A 14,435-nucleotide genomic window follows, 5' to 3' on the forward strand; every position below is an offset into this window, starting at 1 on the left:
CTCTGGGATCTAGGCTTTGTACAGGTCCGTTCTGTAGGTGCTGATGAATTCCTGCTTGCTCGTAGGCAATCGAATGAATAAATCTGCTGTATGCACAAAAGTATGCTTTCCTTTTCATGGGCTACACTGCTTTCCCAGAGCTTACTTCACTCAGCCTGCTAAAGCATTATTCACCTCACTTCCCAAGACATAGCCAGCAACTGTGTGGCCCACAGTGACCATGCAGCAGGGCACAGGGCAGGAAGGAATGAGGAGAGCAAAGAGAAAGATTCCCTCCAACTCATATAGTCATGTTTGACTAATGCCATGGGTGTGATACAAGGTCATCAGATCATTTATGATCCTGATACTTTATGAGAAGAAAGTCTGAGGTCCTTGTGCATGAGTAATCTTTATAAATAAAAGAAGTCAGGAGGTAACTATCCAAATAATCTGCTGATCCGGAGGAAACTGACCTCCAGCTGACAACTAACTTGGAGAACTGTACAGCTTTCACATTAACTAATTCATCATAGAATCATAGAATAGAATCATAGAATCGTTAGTGTTGGAAAGGACCTTAAGATCATCTAGTTCCAACCCCCTGACGTGGGCAGGGACACCTTATGCTAAATCATCTCACCCAAGGCCTCGTCCAACCTGGCCTTGAGCACTGCCAGGGATGAGCATTCACAACCTCCCTGGGCAACATATTCCAGTGCCTCACCACCCTAACAGGAAAGAAAGTTTCTTCTTATATCCAACCTAAACTTCCCCTGTTTAAGTTTTAACCTGTTACCCCTTGTCCTATCACTACAGTCTCCAGCATCCCTATAGGCCCCCTTCAGATACTGGAAGGCTGCTATGAGGTCTCCACGCAGCTTTCTCTTCTCCAGGCTGAACAGCCCCAATTTCCTCAGCCTGTCTTCATACAGGAGGTGCTCCAGTCCCCTGATCATCCTCGTTATCAAAGTCTTCATTGTGACAGAATCAAAAATAAACATTGCTGTTCAACAGAGAGTAAATCAGGACAGGAAAATAAAGTAACTAGCATGACTGAGACTATGAAGGCATCATCTTCAGAGCCCAGATGAGAATGAGTCCCTCTTTTTGGTTCATAGTTTATTGCAGTCTTTAATGTACTTATTATATACTCCCTGAAATCACTGAGCTGCAGGCAGACAGGCTGAAAAAAGCAGTAGCAGTTACTGTGCTTTTAGTCCTATGGAGACAACTTTCTGCCTATCAAAGGCCAGACTTCAGTGCATGTACAGAGCAACAGGTACTGTTGCAGAGAACACAGAGAGCCAAGAGCAGCCATGGCACCTTTTACCCTTGGTAATAAATGAGCAAAACCAGCCATGTAGAATTTATGTTAGCACTGACAGTTGTTAAACACCATGTAACAGTCTGAATCCATATAAAATTAATAGCATTATTTATGTTTGTGTTTAGGTTAAACAATTATATTGTTTTTATAAGAGAAAACTTTCTGGAAACAATAGGGCAAATTGCTTTTTCTTCCTAAGAACAACGATGCAATGCTGCCAGTGCCAACAATTTTCATTACAGAATCTGCTAACTGAAAACACAAAGCTCTTTAACGATAGGTATCTTACAAAGCACTCCAGTGCATGCTGATGCTGTTTTGCTTTGTTTGCTAGTCAAGATGGGTTAAAGTAATTTGTATTTTGTATTTTGCTCATATTGCACTTCTCATATATATGTTTCCTCCTGCCTTCCTTTCTCTTTCATGAGTACAAGTATAGAAAGCTCTAGTTCTTTTGAATTTTTCACTATCAGAACTAGTTGATGAAATTAGAGTCAGCTGAAGGGAGGAAGGCAAATCATTCTGGGATGTGCAAGGAGCCAGAAGGAAAAGAGAAGGAAACCGAGATCGAAAATACACTCTGGTCAGCAGACATAAGCAGGGTTTCCCAAATCTGGAGACTATGCAGTCACAGTCACTACAGCAAACATATTCTGAACAGTGTCTTTGACCATCCCATTATTTTATTTTATTTTTGAAATACACAAGTATAGCACAGTTTTGCAACAGGGCTGCGTATTTGAGATATGTCTCAATAGGCAACAATCTGATGACCACAATCAATTCAGATAGGCTGAAACCAGAATTTTAAAACAAATCAAGTGCAAGGAGCATTGTCATTTACCATTTAGAGGCAGTTTAAAACAAAGTCTTTGACTTTTCACTGTACCCGACAGGTTAAAGATTCACCAGATGTGGAGAAGATGCAGCATACTGAGAACATAAATTTATTTCTTATTTAAGTTTAAAACAGATCTCATTGTCACTGAAATGTTAATCAGCAGAAAAAACACTGGATTTTGCAAACATAAAAATTAAGCTTTCATGCTTGGCACAATAATGAAATATACAGCATTCCTTATTGTCCTTACCTTTGAACTGCAGGTAACTGTACAGCAATGTTACAGGACAAAGATACACTTGTGAAATATTCATGAGCTGATGTCTTTGCCGCCCCATGGGACCTGTGAAGAGCTCTTCCCCCCTCCCCCCCCCCCCCCCCATCTCCCTCTCAGACTTTAAATAATGAGGAGCAGGAAAGGTATGAGACAACATGTCTGTGTGTCTCCTTTGAAATCTTTTCTTACATTACCTTGTTATCTGTGCTCAAGAGCAGCAGGTATTTCAGCAGTTCAGAGTGTATCCAAAGCAAAAATACCCAGCAAAATAGAATGCCAGTAGACACAGATTTCAGTTCCAGGTCCAGTCAGCAAACCACAAAACAGGTACATGGAGGGAACGCTGGCACAGATGAGTGTTTGGGGGATGTGTTTGTGAAGGAGTGTGAAGGCACATTTTTTTTCCAAAGCAGTTAGTTAGGAAAACAGGCATTTATTATACATCCTAGAAAACTACCACTGGTCCCTCCCTTAGCCACAGGGATCTGGATCATTCTTTTCTGTTTAGCCCTCAGTGATAACTGCTGCGAAACACCAATCCAGATCCAAATTTGGAGGTTTTTCTATGGTGCTGTGCTCTGTATCAGGAAAGACCAATCTGAACCTGGTATGAGGTATGAGCTGAGTTAGATTCCACTTGTTTCCACTCATCTGAGTCAGTCTTGAGTATGGACAAGACTAAAGTCAGACAGATTTATCAAATGAATCCACCCTGGCATCAATCAATGTAAGTATAGTCCTTTTTCAGAGGAGGCATGAAATATTTAATTTCCAGTGCTCTAAGTTTTCTAACCTCCTAACAATTTTTTTATTATTATTCCTTCTGCATTTTAAAGATGCTTATATAACAGGTACTTTCCCACACTGGCCTTAAAAGCCCTTATTCCCTTGCTTTCATTATTGCAACACACTAATAGTCATTGCAACACAGGTGACGGTAAATCAAATCAAGTTGAAATGTGGGCCTGACTCATTCTCAGACGATATATGATTTGTTTTCATTACATTATCTTGGAAACCCATAAGCAATGTGCACTAACTACATGTCCACACATGGCAGGAAGATAAACGCTCTTAGTCAGTAATATAAAATCTAAATAAAATTACAATCAAGTTTGGATATTAGGATAGCTTTGCAACACCCTTGGGGCATTACTGTTATCGTTAGAATTATTTGCGTTAGAGTAGTGTCCAGAGATCCTGACTATGATCAGGTTCAAATTGTGCTAGGCTCTGTAAAATGTGGGAAGAGACAAAAGTTTTGAATGTTAAATAGATAATTACAGGCAAAGGGTGGGAGAAATAAAGGATTGTTATCATTGTCTTGTAGAGAAGTGAGGTGTGGAGATTACATTTCTGTTATTTTCTAAGATAGGTGCAGAGCAGTGTTGGAGTCCAAATTCACCCCACATCCAAACACTTTGCACACAAGCCCGTGTTTAGGCTCCTACTGGCTTTGTGGAAGTGTGGATAGCAGTGGAAGAGGTAGCTTGAGTTTGTCTTTTCCCAGCTACATACCTACCTGCAGCATGGGCAGCTGGAAACAAGTGTGGCTTGGCTTACTTGGCTGAGACAACCACCACATATACTGTCATGCTGCCCTGTGACACCATCTTCTAAGTGCTTATCAGACAAGTTTGCCAATAAGCCTTCCCATAAGAGCTTGTAGTAATACACTGTGGGACGAGCAAGTTAGTTACAGGAATAGCAAGCTCAGTGTCAGATACCTGAACGACCTCTCAGACAACAAGGTGGGGGCTTTTGGTTGGTTGGTTGGTGTGTTTCGCTCTCTAGGGCAGACTGTGTCTCTTCCTTAAGGTCACCAGAAAACCAGAGTGGAGCTAAAAAACAAATACCTGACTCCAGCATCTAAACATTCGTCATTCATCACTAAAGTGAGAGTTACTGGAATTACAACAATAACTTGTTGGAAAAATAGAACAAGTGGTCTTTCAGTCAGTAGTGGAAGGACTCTATTGAACTCAAAGGAAGTTTTTTTTTCAAGTAACGTTTCAAGGTGTCTTCTGTATATACTTACAAAATTTTTACAATTACACAAACAACCGTCACAATGCAGGGCTGATGAAAGAGGGGGTGGATGTTTATATGCTGCTGTTTCACCCCATGTTGGCAGTGATAGGAAAATGATGAAGTGATAAGGAGAGATGCAAGAGGGAGAAGGAGACATGAGTACTTGATTATGTCCTTAATTAAGCAATGCTGGCCACATCAAATTGTAGTGAAATGTGTAGCATGCTCTTAATACTAGCAAATACATTGGCTTCCTTCCTCTGAATGGGGGGGGGGGGGGAGCTATTTTGAAAGGCAGAAATGTTGACTATCCAGGAGAGCTGGATGGTTACCTGTTTTTTTGCCTTTGAAGACTATATTATCAGTTAAGATGATGATCTCGCCAAGTGATCCAGTCTTTCACAAAAGTAATTGTACTTAGTTAAATGAGATAACAGGCAGAAGCAAGGCTGCAGACTTAGACCTTAAACAAAAACTCTGGCACTCCAGGATAGAGCTATTTCGTCCTGTTGAAGTTCCTTTAATAAGAATGCAGATTTTTTTTTTTTCTAAACCATGATAGGAACTCTAGTTACTATTTTTTAATACTAATGCTGTTGTTTTCATACAACTTCTGTTGCTCTGTAATTCTAGGGGCCCATGTCTAATCCCATATGTAGCATGTTTATTAGATGTAATATTTTATCTCTTGGATTCAGTGTCTGACACTATCATTTTGTTCTTATTTCAATAAAATCCTCTTCCTCACCTTGTCAGAATCTAATGGTTTTCTTTATCACAACAGAAAGTTAGAAAGGTTCCCCTCTAAAAGACAAAAATGGGCTGTATGTATGTGCACCTTAATTCAATTTATATCATAAAATCCAGACCAAATAAAGTAACTTTATAATATTAGGTACAGCAAAAATTGCACTGGGATTATTTTGTTTGTTGCTTGTTTTTAATATATGGGCATCCAGTCTCAGTAAATCTGTAGCTCATTGGCTTCATTACCTGTATTCTTGAGAACACAGAATGAAATTGTATCAAATGCTCATGTGATTTCTCGTTTTCTTTGGGAATACACTATCTGTGTGCTTTAATCAAGTGATAATACATAGGAACCATTCCAACTTTCAACTGACAAAAGCATGATATTAGTTGTTTGATGAGAACTCTACAGATACAAATTCCACATGGATTTTCCCAGGCTTTGTAAATTTATTAAAAAATAATATATTCTATACATAATTAGATCATGAATGTTAAAACAGTTAGTGAAGTAGTTTACTGGGAATGTGAAACCATCTAGAAAATAAGACATTTTCATAAAATTTTAGCTATCATATGAAAATTTGTAGAGACACAGAAGGCATTTGAAAACTTTGGTATACAGACCCAGAAATGGTTCCCTTTGGAACCTCTTGCAGACCAACCTCTTGAAGAAAAGACATCTTTATCTACTTTATCATATCTGTGTAGGTTTTTTGCTAAGTTGATAGTCGGAGGCTGTTGTTGAGTACGGAGGTTGGAAAACATTCATCTTCTTTCATATTCATTTTCCACACCTTGGCAACATCTGCATATCTCACCAGTGAAGCTGCTTTTCATGCACCTTCACTCAAAGGTTACAACTTATAGGTCAGGGATGGGAATTTTCACTTTGAAAAATCACTGGGCAGCTGAGACTATGTACATTACTGAGATGACAGGTATCGTATGCAATGACAAAACTTCTGTCAGTCAGAGAGAGGTCACATTGGTATCAGTTGCCAACATATCTCTTTCTCAGCTTTAAAAAAAAAAAAAAAGGAAAATTTAAAAAAGTCTTTTTTTTTTTTTATTTTATGGAAAATGGAAGCAGAGTTGATGTTGTTCACTAATGTCAAGTGGCTGAAGATTTAGGGCTCAGAGCTCAGGAGGTGTCCTTTAACTGTGCTAGCTGTACTCTCAACACCAACATAAATTGCTGCCTGAACTGAGCTCCTCAGAAGCTATTCCAGAAGCAACAATGACAGCGATATTAACACATACTGCACTGGAAACAAACAGCTCCAGCCCAGTATCAGGAAACCCAAAATAAAACCATGGTTGTCTCCTCTTTCATAGCTAATTTTTCCATAACTAGCATCACTTTACAAAACCTGTAAAATAGGACGAATTTAAAAATGATCACATTAACAGATTGAAAGTTTTGATAAGGAGATGCTGGGCCTCACATGCAAGAGTGAGTTGCAAGGTGAATAAAAGGAAGTGAATAACTGTAATTTGCTAAAGGTTCAACTACAACCCTAGAACTTTAGCACTATCATGAATGGATAGAACTCCATATCTATGATCAGTACTTATATCTCATTATACTGTCTTTGTCTACTGGGTTAAAGAAATGCCAAAATAAATCTGATAACAACCGAATAATAATATTGCAAAGGTTAAAGAATCATGCTATCTGTAGTTAGCTCAAAGTATTTTGTCCAGTTCTTCTAATAGCTTGTTTCAAGGACTCTGGAGGTTAATATGATCACTGATCATCATGGTCTTTCTATGATACCCCAGAGGAATGAATCTTCCTATGTTCTTGTGTTTTCCCAAACAACTGAGGTGCTTGAATGTCCTATTTATTTGCTTTGTGCAGAAAAATGCTGGCTTTTCTAAACAAGTTGGTTTGGTTGACATATTTTTTTTGTGTCAAAATGAAATACTTCTTTCCCTCAGGAAAAAAAAAAAAAAGTCATGCCTAGCATAAAGCAGTGTTAATGCACATGAAATAAATTGATTTTGCCAAGGCTAAATTTGTCTAGCAGAGCCTATACTTGAGATCATTCAAGTGCTCTCTTGAGTTATCTCATTGTATCAGTGCTTGCAGGACAGGGCCTTGAATTTGTTTCTGCCACACAAAGTTGACATATAGGAAGGCAGGACTTAATTGAAACATCTCTGAGGAGTCTTCAATAAGTCCTATATTTCTTTATCAGAATAAACTTTTATAAAAGAAGAAGTGTATAAGGATCCTTTAGGAGAGATCCTGGAATGAAATGCAATTATAGTCTGTAATAAATGTGACTGTAGTCTATGATAAATATTTTCCATTTTTATATAGGAAGGTTCTTGAGGGGGAAGGCTTTGCACATTAAAAATACTTTTTATTTTACATTACATATCGGATTTTGGAAATCCATTCATACCATGGATTTGATGAACCCAAGTGATAAGTTTATGCAAAGTCTTTAGCTGCAGGAGACCCTGACCTTACAGAGGTTCAACTTTTCCAGAGTGCTAACACCAAGCAAATTAATACTCTTTCTTAAATACGATGGTGCATAGGAATTTAAACTATGGGGATCTGTCTAAGGTTGTTAGCTTTTTCTGCATGTCGCCATCTCTCCTTCAAAAATTATGCAGCTGATGTAATGTCACAGTGTTTTAGCATAATAGGGATTGAACACAAAGCTTCCGTATATGAGCTACTGATGCTCAGTTTCTTCCCACCTAAACTGATATATTATAAACTGAGATATTAATTGTACATTAATGTTTGCAACACTGTTTAAAAACAGGGCTGTTCATGCCTTTGTACACATAGACCCATTTTTTCTCAAGAAGGGAGGATTTTGGGAATTCTGAGTCTGACTTTGTTGGGGCTGGTGGCACTGGCTTTAAAACCATCATTCTTTTACTTCTGCAAGATTTGGTCTTTTTGCCCTTTAATGATTTCTCAGGAATATCATTTTACAGAGAGGAGGAATCATTTCCCACTCTCATTCAAGGACACCAATATGAATGCATTATATGAATAGTTGTCCTTTCTTGCCCCAAGAACCATGTTGGCATAAATGTTGTCTCCTAGCTTCCTGCAGAGGGAAGTCATGGTAGCCAAAGTTGTCTTAGGGCTTCACTGCCTGGGAATCAGTAGCAGAATGTGAGAAATTCACCCTGATATGTTAGACAAAGTAACAAGAAATAGGTTTTTCAGGTCCCCATTTCAGTGGTCCTTTCATATGTCTTATAGTTTTTCTCTACTATGGGAAGGTGACTTTATCACCCTTATCATAGACAAGGGTGATAGACGAGGGTGTACACAGGGGTGTAACTGTCAGTATCAGTTGCAGTAATGTATGACAAGAATAACTCCAGTGAAGTCAAAGGGGTAAAGAGGTACAAAACTGGGGAGAACAAGACCATGGTTTGGTCTTGGTAGGCAGGACTGCAGGAATTACTCATGTTTTCAGATAGTAAATTCATCTGTCACATAACAATAAAAAATACATTTAGAAAAAATGAAATATTACATTTCCTTTGTTCATTTTGGGGGAAATGTAACTCAAGAAGCAAAAGCTTTAAGCTTTTTTTTAAGCTTAGTGTCCAGTCCTATTTTACAGATTGAGCCATGATTACATATGGACCCATCATATCCTTAGAATTTAGCTTTATTAAACTGACTTTCTCCACTATCTCTGCACCTATTAAATTATTGCTCCTCTTCTCCTCCTGAGTTCCTCCAAAGATACTGTTCATTAAAATGTAGAGAATAAAATCTCTATATGTGCATTTTTCCTTATTAGCTGTGCTCGGTGCCTCATCATTTGCCAAATTCATATTTCTTGAGCAAGGAGGGCAGAAACAATGTGAAATGAATCTTTTTTGCTTGGCCAGATAAACATAAGACACAATGAAAGAAAGAAAAGCACAGAGAGAACAAGACAGGGAGAAAGAAAATAAAGCAGGAAAACAGCAACACCATCCCGATGGTGATGGATAACTGAAGTGAACTTGTCAGGATGGTATTATGTAAATTACCAAAGCAGCTGAGCAGTGCACTGATGATTACAGAGGATGTGAACAATGTTGTGGTCCCCAGGTGCCACCATGCCTTGTTATTTTTTCTTCCCTCCAACCACCCTTGGGGTAGATTCTTCCTGACCTGAGTTCTTGAAAAAATCATCCAAGAAATAGGTTCCTAAAAAAAAGAGGTTAGAGGACATCTACAACAGTTCTATAAAGCAATAACTGCACCCTGTGTGTTGCCAGTTAAACATTCTAAAAAGTGCTTTTTACCTACACATCTGAAGGATTTGATCTGAAGGATTTGACTTATCAAGCACCTTGATTACAAAGAGGGATCAAATTCAATGCATTTTTAAACAGAAAAGGGAAACTGAAGGGTGAGGGTGAAATTCAACATGCATTAAACTATATTTTAAAGTTACTCTTTTATTAGCAAGAAGCTTTTCTTTCTCATTAGACATTCTTGGTATCTGTGTTTGAATTTGTTAGTGTTTGTGTCTATGGTCACTGGTACCTATGCATTTTGTTTCTCCTTTTGGGAAGGGTTGATTTCTATAAATGTTCAGGAAGATTGCAAAGTGATAATTTACTAATTAGTCCTCACTGGAATCTAGTCCTTATTTTAGCTGAATGTGGGCCCAAAATTCAAAATCCCATAGTCCACCGATAAGCTCATAAATTTTCAAGCCAAACATCCAGACCCTCCGCAGGCTTCTCAGGATCGTATCTTAGAAAATAACAAACCTCAATCGGCTTAGCTTACGCAAAACAACTCTTCAACGTGTCAAGGATTTCACCAAAATACTTCCTGGCAAACAATGTTAGAAATTAAATAAAGCCTACAAAAAGTAGAGAAATATTTTCAAAAAGATTCTTAGGGGGGGTTTAACAAGGTTCCTAATTCTTTTTTCACAAATTGATAGAATTATTTTATTAGCAAGGTGCATTGAAGATTGTTCCACTCGATCTAGGTTGATCTATATTGATTACATAAAGAGCCAGTTTGAATAATCGAAGTTTCACAAAATTCAGGAAAACCTAAACTTACTTCTCCTGTAGGTCCTACAGGATAATGCAGCAGAGTGGGATTCATTGATTTTCATGTCAGTCTGGATGACAGACGTTGTTCCATCACTCTTTGAAAATTAGCATAGTCAAGCAGTCCTGATAGTTCTTTATTTTGACACAGCATCCATAAAACTAAGCCAAATTTCCAGAGTTCACTGGACTCTGCAATATCAATAATAAGACTAATTAGCATTTATTTCTTCAACAGGAGTTTCTTAGGCTGAGTAACGTAGTGTCTGCACACTTTCCAGCAATGCTGTGGGCAGCCTCATGGGACTAAACAGGGAACTTGATTACTGACACTTGTACAGGTTTAAATTTGAAATTGCATTTAATTTCTACAATTATGTAATTGAGAACATAGACCTTTAAGTCAAATATAGCAGGAAACAGGCACCCTGCTATATATATTTGAATACAATAGCTAATTTACTGGGATTCATATATCTGGAGACTCTCTCAGGCCTTTTTGTGGCAGATTGCTTTTGCTCTGTTTATGTATGTAAGGGGGGGTGCTTGGTGGTTGAGGGGACATGCAAGCTGATGTGAAGTTCAGAAACATTCACTTCAAGAGTGAGAATTCCTTTTCATGGGACAGTGGCAGCATGAGGAAATGTAGAGTTCCTCTGCTTCAGTACTGCTTACAGTTCTTTCTCAGGTGGAATTTTATCAGCAAGGACTGCATGACTTTGGGATCCTTTCTTGACTAGTTTTACTGCCATCTCTGTAGTTGGTACTAAACATGTTATTTTAAATTCATGACAAGATAAATAAACAAACTTGGGTGAAAAAACAAGCTAAACTGGCCATGTAAAGAAACTTTATCATGCCAGCCTTATCTATGGTTTTGTTATTCATATACAGTGGTTTTGTATCCCGAGACATCTTAAAAAATACCAGGACATAGGATTACATTTTTAATGGAAAAAATTGATTGTAAAGCTTCTATCTGTTTGGATTTGGTCGCATTGCCTAGTCTGCTGTCTGTCTAGACTCCTTCTACTTTTCTGAACTCGATGAATAGCAATATAACCTATGACATAAAAATGCTTCTTGGTTCTGTACTATATTTAATCCAGGCTTTTCTTCATACGACTTTAAAAAATATCTCCTGTAGAAAGTATATGGACACTGAGGTCTCCTTCGTGTGACTTTCTCAGTGCTGTATTGTGTAAGATCTCAAAAAACCCTTAAGAGCACAAGTCCTGCTAATTGTTAATTGGGACATTCAATGGGACTTGAGTATCCACTTCACTTAATTGCTTTTGAGCAGCCAACACAGCTCTGAGAAGTGGCAGACATTTGTGACCAGATTTACTCCTACATCCTGGGTCCAATTTGTCAAGAGCAAAAACATCACTTACAAACCGCTATTGACCCTCAATTGTTCAGCATTTTTGCAGAACCTAGACTACCTATTGCCAGAGTGTTTGGCTTTTCTTTACAGAAATAAATAGATACATATTTTTGTATAGATCAACATGCTATTTCCTTCATTTTAAAGCATTTATTTTAATGTGAGGTTTCACTAACAAAAAAAAAAAAAAAAAGGAGCTTCTGGCAGTGAAATGGTAATAACTTTCATTCGTATTGTATCTTTCATGTCAAGTGATCCCAAGGCGCTTTACTAACTTAACAAGCTGAAACACACTATATTAAATGCTACACATAGGGATCACTTCATTCACCACTAAAACAACCACTTATGTGGTGAAATGAGCCAACTGTTTAGGGGCTCAGTTCTGCAAGGTGTTGAGCTCTGTTAGCCTGATGCAATGCCTACTGAAGACAATATAAAGACTCCTAAAGATCTCATTGGGCATTGGATTAGAATTTATTACAACCTTCCAGCAAAGTATTTAGGATCATGCTAAAGTTAAGCACTTGAGCAGTTCCTTTGACATTAAAAGAGCTTGAAGTTGCTTATGAGTGTGCAAGTTTTTGAAATAGGGCCAGGTGTCTTAATTCTGTGCAGTACAGATCACAGCAAGAGCATTGACACAGCCTAGAGAAGCATAAAACAAGAACTGAAAAACACCCTAGCTCATCAAAAACACTGCCAAAATTAGGTAGCACAATTTAAATACCCTTACCAAACAAATGATCAAGCCAACATGAAAGAATAATTGTTAGTCCACTCCTTGAGACATTTATGTATTCACTACATGCCAGTAAGTTTATGTTATTACCTCTGCTTTATTAGCAGTGCTTTATTTGGAGATTGCAAACTTATGAATCTTTTTGTGTTTGCAAATCATAGATTCCTCTTAGTGTAATCCAGTAATACATTACTTTTCTTCCTACACTGGTAGCTGGATAAATAAGCACCTCCTACATTCATTTATTAATTAAAAATTGGTAGGAAAGAATAGGCCTATGAATTGGAGCAAACACCTGTAAAGAACTATAGCAAAGCAACTGGAGAAAAAAAAACGTGTCTGCTCAGTTTAGTATTGGGCAACTCCAGGGATTCTACTTCTCAGTCCCAAAGACAGTAAGGCTTTGTGATACTAGAAAAGATAGTAAGTCCAGGTCAGAGCTGGGACAGTAATAACCCTTCTTCATAACCTGACTGCACCCTTCCATGTTAACATACTGTGAACTGAGCACAAGTGACAAAACCAATCCATCACTGCACCGCCAACACAAAGAGGAATAGAGAGGTTAACAGAAATTGATGACATCCCCGCTCGAATTTTACACTGATTCGGCCAGCTTTACAATTGAAACAGACAAAGATTTATAGTCCAAGCTAGGACGCTGGCTCTCCTTGATTGCCTTGATTTTTTTTTTTATGCGCTTCTGCATATTTATTTCCAAGCTCATCACAGGCTTGTATCATTAGAATGCTGATTTGATTTTACATTCCAAGAGGAGTACACATTATGCAGCTATTTGCATGATGTGAGAGAAATCACCATAACGGTTTGTGATATCGGCAACCAAAATGATCGCTAATGTTCACCTGCATAAGCAGGATTGTGTAATTTTTTTTTTTTTTTGAAATTCAGATTTTTTGCTTTTGCTTCTCTGTGAAAAAAAAATAAAATAAAAAGAGGGAATTATTCCATATCCTGTGGATGAAAAATTGTGTTTTGTCATGCCTCCGAGGGCTACAGAGGTATTGAGCTTTTATGAATTTGTTTGATATCAGGGCTGAGTGTTACGAGTTCCAACACAAATTTTTTTCCCTGTGACATTATTACTGAAAGCTTTTATCAGTTCATTGTGACAAAAAATTGATTATTATCCTTGACATTTGATGTATAGCTTTCATAAGAGTCCAGTTTTTATTTTTTTTATGTGTGTGTGTGTAAGTCTGTAAAGTTTTGTTAAGAAGGCTCTATTTCTGGAAAGGAAAAAAAAAATCAAGCAACAACCACTTACTCTATGGAGTATCACCACTATCTTTGAAAAAGTTAAAAGTGAAGTAACAATCCTACTTCCTTACAGCTTCCTCTGCTTGAACACTAGGAAGATGTACATTCATATAGCTTGGAGGTAAACTTGGATTAGTAATGTAACTGCTTTATATATACCTGAAAAGGGTGTTTTGAAGTGCTTGAGACAGAGGCATTGATAGCCACTCTATGGATAAGGTTAATTCAGGTCTTTGCCTTTGCCAGATTTTAATACCACTTCAGAGTTGTTATATTTTAAACAAACATTCAGCAGGTGCCTGACAGAAGAACAAAGCTGCCTTTAAATAGTTTTACTCTTGTTTATTGCATTCTAACAAGAAGGAATAGGACTCGACTCATTCTGAACAATGCCAGAAGCTGAAGCTAATGGTGATTCAATTACAGTCCCTCACAAATGGGAATATTCACCTCTGTGTGTGCATTAGTGTTGATGGGAGCTCTGTGCTTGTCTTGGGAGGAGAATATACTTTAAAAGAATGTGGCAGAACTGTTTTCTTCTGGAGGAGCAGGAAATGGTTGCTCTCCCTGGTTGCTATTCTCAGTGACTGATTCGTAGGTGTCTTCCCAAGGACCCTCTCTGAAGCAAAAGGTGGAAGATATATAGATAGTGAATTTTAGAGAAATTTGTGAAGACAGAAAGCCAGAGGCCAGACCAGGCATTCACTGGAGAAAAGGATCTTTAGAGAAGATACGATTAGTCATTGGAACAGATTTTAACCTTTT

This window comes from Pezoporus flaviventris, unplaced genomic scaffold (genome assembly GCF_033815535.1).
Source record: "Pezoporus flaviventris isolate CSIRO_AGI_PZ_B2104156 unplaced genomic scaffold, CSIRO_AGI_Pfla_v1 ptg000036l, whole genome shotgun sequence".
Lineage (NCBI taxonomy): Eukaryota > Metazoa > Chordata > Aves > Psittaciformes > Psittacidae > Pezoporus > Pezoporus flaviventris.